This window comes from Ambystoma mexicanum, chromosome 5q, assembly GCF_040938575.1.
Source record: "Ambystoma mexicanum isolate Mex_15411 chromosome 5q, UKY_AmexF1_1, whole genome shotgun sequence".
NCBI classification, from domain to species: domain Eukaryota; kingdom Metazoa; phylum Chordata; class Amphibia; order Caudata; family Ambystomatidae; genus Ambystoma; species Ambystoma mexicanum.
The window spans coordinates 536476516-536482515 of NC_090933.1; positions in this window are offsets into that span (position 1 = coordinate 536476516).

Genomic DNA, 6000 nt, shown 5'->3' on the forward strand with positions numbered 1-6000 from the left:
TTGGGCGCATTATTTTTATTTTCTGTTGGCTTCTGCACCTCATAGATCCGGGTCGCCTGTTCAATGACCCAGTCTAAAGATCTTTTCTCGTGAAAATCCCTCACGAGCTGGGTCATTATGTATTTGGGCAAGGCATGGAAAAACGTATTAATAAATTCTCTGCTATCCGTGCGCACCCTTCTGGTGGTCTGCGCAAAGGCACGTTTCAGTTCTTGCACAAACTCTTGTGGGGCCTGATCCTCCCCACACTGCAAATTGTAGGCTGCCTTGCGAGCCTCTTGGGGATTTCTGTGAACAGAAAAATGTTTTAATATGGCCGCCCTATCGGTGGACCACCTGGAATGATTTTGGTCCTCCAGCCCTGCAAAGAAACTGGAGTACTCTGGGGAGAATGTCCACTTTACATATTGGATACAGCTTTGGCTGTCCTTCAAATGAAAAGTCTCCATCATTTGCTCATAGAGCTCCAAGTGTTCCCAAACAGAGTACTTGGCGTTCTTATGATAAGGCGTGATGACACTCCTGATTGCCTTAATCTGTTTCAATGGGTCCTTAATCAAGGCCCTTTTTGCCTTATTGGCCTTTTTGGTTCGGGTAACCCTTGTCCATTCGTCCTCTGACTCAGAGGCACTGCTCCCAGAGGTTCCTGTCTGATCTTCCAGGTTTTCCCGGATTCTGCGAGCCTGGGAATGGCTGGCAGAATGTGGGGACCTGGTCTCCTGTGTCCTGTACCGCTCAGAGGAGTCTTCAGATCCCTCCTTGCTGCCAGGATTTGATGGGTACCCCCCCCCCCCACTGACCTAACTGGGCAGAGGTTTTCAGGATGCCCTTAATGGGCCTACTCTCCTGGGGTTCCCCACTAAATTGCACTGTGCTTGGGTGCCCATACCCGGATGCCCGCCCATCCATTCCTGGGAGGTACTGGCCTATGAGCCCCATGCTTCTGGCTGGATAGTAATCTGCCATCCCTGTGGCCCTGTGCTCATGTGCGCCAGGGGACATGGGGGTGGCAGAGTCCAGGGACTGAGAGAAATAAAGGCCTCTGGTACTAGGGCTCCTGGGGTTATGCTCAGGAGTTTCTCTTTCCCAGCAAGCCTCATCTCTATCCGCCCCTGCTCCCTGTTGCAATGCAAGAGCCTGTGCCTTCAGTTCCTCAGTTAAGGCCTTACTAGACTCTATCAGTCTCCCTTGCATCGCTACCTGTTGTTGGAGCCTATCATTGTGCTGGCAGAGAGCCTCATTCTCTCTCTGCGTTTCCTGATTGGTCCTGGAGCACTGGGCCAGACTTTGCTGCAGGAGGGTTACCTCCTGAGCTGTGTCGCTATTGGCCTGCTCCTTTCTTGCCAGAGCATCCTCCACCTTCCTGGTGTGCTCTAACAAGTTATGGTGTTCTTTTTGGAGGTCACCCAGTCCCTGGAGGGCCAGGTGGTTTTCTTCCATTTTTCTCCTTAAGTGGCAGACTTCCTGGCCTAAGGTATCCCTTTCCTGACTAAGAGCCTGCATCTGTGCCGCCAGGTCGTCCCTTTGCCTTTGGAAGGCACCAGCTTTCTGGCGCTCCTGGTCAAACTCTGCCTGGGTATCCAGGTCTTTCAACATCAGTTTATTGCTCTCTGCCTTCTCCCTATCTAGGTGGCTTTGCAGGGTGACTACCTGCTCAGCACATGCCCTATTGAAGTCTAACTGTTGCTCCAGCTTTTTCTGGCTCTGCAGTAGGGAGTCCAAACCTTCTTGGTACTCCTTCTGCAAGGCCAGAAATCTGGTATCCTGGTCAGCCTTTTCCTGTTGCAGGATGTCCATATCCCTCTTTATTTTAATGATGTGCTGTCTACTCTCATTTTCTGACTCCTGGCTCCCCTGCAGCCTCTGCTCAGAAGAGACCAGGTCAGATTGGACCTTCTCTAACGCCATCTGTCGCTTATTCGCCAGATCTTGGCTTTCAGTACATTTATCCTGCATGTCGCCCATATATAGGTACAGGTATGCCGCTATCCTAACCATCTTGTCTTGTTCATCCTTAGCTTTAGGAGCCATGTATAGTTCACTCAGGGCCACATGTAAGGGACCCTGATCTCTCCATATATCTGACCCTGTTTCCGTGACCTGTTGCGTGATGGCCTGCAACCAGACCATGCGGTCCTGGTGAGTCCACTCACCTCTCACAAATAACTTATGTAAGAAGTGCTCTCTGGCTATTTTCATGTCTACTAATTTGAGTTCCTTCCTGACTCACAGAAGTTTGTATTTTATTTTTGCGAAACAGACCTTTTCCTTAGAGCGTTCCTTTGAGGAGTGCTTTACAGCGTAACACAGCGTGGTGATCCGACCGGATATGTGTATCTGGTCAGCTGGCACGCTGTATTTAATCTGCACAAATGGTAGATCTAACCCAAACGTCCCGCTCGAGCCCCCAATTTGTAAGAGGATTCAATTCAACACTACAGCTAAGTCAATGCCTAGTCTGGGATACTGAATGGAAACCCTTATTGATATATCTTTATGTCCAGTTCATGCGTTCTGGATGACTACCCCTATATAACACCCCTCACTTTGAATAACCCTGACCCCACTGAGCCAAGAAGTAGTTCTGTTTTGCAAGTTAAAAGGTTTATTTGATAATTTAAACAATAGATATATATATCACACTTTATAATAATTTAATAATTGAATATCACACCTAATCTGAGCAGTAATCAATAATGGATAGTCTGGCACTAGCACACTTCTTCATAATCAATGATGAGTGGTTATAGGATGGATAAGATAGCAACAATACTTTATGGTTTCAAATGGATGCAAGGTGGAATGAAAATGCAGTACAGAAAATACTCAATATGCGTTCAACAAAACAATGTAATCACTTTTCTCTGGCAATCCCCTCCCCCCTTTATGCAATGCAAGGAAATGGAAGGAAAGCACACAGTTCTCAGAAATGCAATCAACTGTAATTCAGTTCACCCCAGCAAGCTTAGACTACAGAAGTTGGAAACACAGGCCCAAAATGCTTTTATATGTGCTGGCAATGAAGTGAAAAATATGCTAAAATGCTTTTAATTCCCTCTAGAGGTTCAGGGTGAGTGGTATCAAGTTAATATTAGTCCAGACTCACTTTAGCAAGGATCTAGGAGTAACTAGCAGGTTAAACGAATTTTTGGCAACTGAAAGCAAGAAAACTGCTGTTTTCACACGTTGAGAAATTTGCAAATCGCGGCAAATTCGCGAGTGCGTTTTTCGTGATTGCGGCAAAAGTATCGGGGGTAGGATACTCTAAGACAAACGGTCACGGAGATATGAGCGATTAAATAAAGGTAGTTTTTCGGATTTGGAATGTTAAAATTCAAAGTGACAAGTGCAGCTTGCAACTAGAAAATGACAGGTGACAGCTTTACAAATGACAGGTGACAGCTTTACTCCAGTTAAAATAGCTTGCATTAGATTATTTTAACTAAGAGATTGGTTCTGCACAGTCTTGCTAGGTACTCACACTATATTCTTGAATTAGAATGGGCCTCGCCACGGATCTGGTCAGGTTTTAGACTGGACTCTGGTCTGGTCTCTGCACTTCACAGTGATCTGGGTCCGCTCTCTGGTTCTGCTAACAGTGGTCTGGGTCAGCTCTGCTCTCTCTCTGGGTACAGCACTGCTTCTGGATTCTGGAGATTGATGGATTTGAAGTCTGGATCTCTGGATGTTGTATGGTCCGGCAGAGCGCGTTGCAGCAAATGGAATTGAAAGTCCCTATCTGTCCTGACTGTCCGGTTTTATGTGTTTTGAAAATGGGTGTGTGTGCAGCATCACTAGGCTCTACCCCTCTCCACTTGTCATTGGCCACTTCATCCTCTTCCCCTTGATTGGGGGAATGAAATGAAGTGTCATCATGATGAGGTCTGTTTATGATACAGAGAACCCACCCCTGTCAAATTACACACAATCTATATTTTGACCCAAAAGACATATTTCATAGCTACACAGTGGTTTGAAATTACATGCACCCATCATGCATCACAGGAGGTATACCCTGTCCAAATCTGCTCTTCCTGGGAGCTTGCATTCAGAAATGGCGACATTTGCACTTTTTAACTGGTTTCGCAATATCGGACATTAACCCAAATTTACACACATGTGCGCAAGGAGTATGGACATTAATTGATGAAGTGTCAGATTTTTAACATGCATACATTTTAAGTAATACCCTCTTAACTGCTAGTTTGCCCCCAGATCATGCCACCGGTTCTAAAAACCTCTTAAAATGTGGGCAGAAAAATCACAAGAATTATGGTATCATTTAAATAATTTTCACAAGTCCGCTCTATGAGTTATTCATCTTTTTCTAAAACCATATTTTGGCTACAGGGGTGTGGTTTCCCCCCAGCACAAGGTTGAATTTCTGGTTTTTCCAGTTCTGCCAAGCCAGCTTGCTCTCACAGGCAGTGCTCCTCCCCTTTACTTCCAGGAGGAAGCCATTTTTTACGGCCCCCATAATAAAACATTTGCCTGAGTCAGGACAGGGCTTTGTTCAATTTCCTGCAGAGCCCAGGTAATTCAATCAGGGAAGTGTTTTATCCCTTTTGGTGGGAGCAGCAAAAGGCAGATAGGCCTGGGAACACAGCTGTTGTGCAAGTCTCAACTCCTGTCGGGGGTAGCTGGTGGGCAGAATTCAGTTCCCTAAGCCAGGCCCCAGCTAATGTCACTTTTGTTCCCCAGTTTAAGTCAAGACAATGTTTACATATGCAGCTAGAATGCTGATTCTAAGTTTAAAACTATGACATTTAAACAATTGCAACCTATGTGACACTCAAAAGTAGGTCACTCATTTCTTTTAAACATTTAGATTTTTAGTGTCTTTCAGTCCAAATTTACTTAAACTGCTGAAATCCACAGCTCGGCCAGTCTTGTTATAAACCTTCAAGTCACTTCAGAATATAACTTTAGATTGTATCCACCTCTCAGTAAGTCTTTCTTTGGCTTGCCTTGGGTTCATTTATTCAGTTTTAAACAAAATCTGGTGGTTTTAAAACGCCGGCTTTCTGATAGTGGTGAGTACTGGTACTGCACCCCTTTTTGGGATTTAAGAAAATGAATTCCCCACAATTCTAGGTTGCTTTTGGCAATCAGCATTGCCATTCCAAATGGTTTCAGACTACTGTATGGGTAGTCCAATGGTGGTTTTAGGCAGTGCCCTTCTGTGCCCATAACATCGGCAAAAATGAGTGGCAGCCTATTCTTCATGCACTTCCCTGAGCATTTTCTGGGAAGCTCTGGCCATCATGATGTTTTCAATGCCAGTACTGCACAGTTTTTGAGGTAGGGCTTGGATGCATGGGTAAAAACATCCCACAACAGAAGGGGCTGGGACCAATGGCATATGGAGCAAGTAGCCTATGTAGGGTCACACCAACCAGCAATCTGGATTTGTACATTATGTAATTTAAGTCACTGATGATGCTGTGTGCCTTCATAAAGTGTTGCTCATGCTGATTTTGCCAGAACGTTTGTGGCAGCAGAGTACTTTGCTGGCGCATTTCTACTTTTGTGGAAATAAAATGTTGTTCTTCTTGCAAGAGATGTGCTGGCCCATTTCCCCCAGTGGGTTGTCATTTTTCTGGTGTGAGCATTGAGGGGTTTCTCTACATTTTTGGTGACCCCGATGCGACCCCCGCGTAGACTGAGGCTTCCAGGTTGCATCTCTGGAGGGGCCCAAGCGTGCAACCCGCAGTGGTGTACAGGAGACGTTTTCACTGAATTCCTGTCTGCTATTTGAAGCGGGGCATGGCTCCTAGGAGGTTGCAGGGCATTGTTGGAACCCCGTAACGGAGGAACTCGGGTGGACACACAAATGTTAGTACACCTCTTGCGAGCGACAACAAAGGGGGTGAAAGTGAGGGGGAAGCAAAGTGTGTGTGTGGATGACAGGAGAGCCTGAAAGGCCACATAGCGGTTTTTGTATTTTTATATTCTTATTAATGAGATAACGATTAATATGGGATCTTTTCTGAGTAAGGA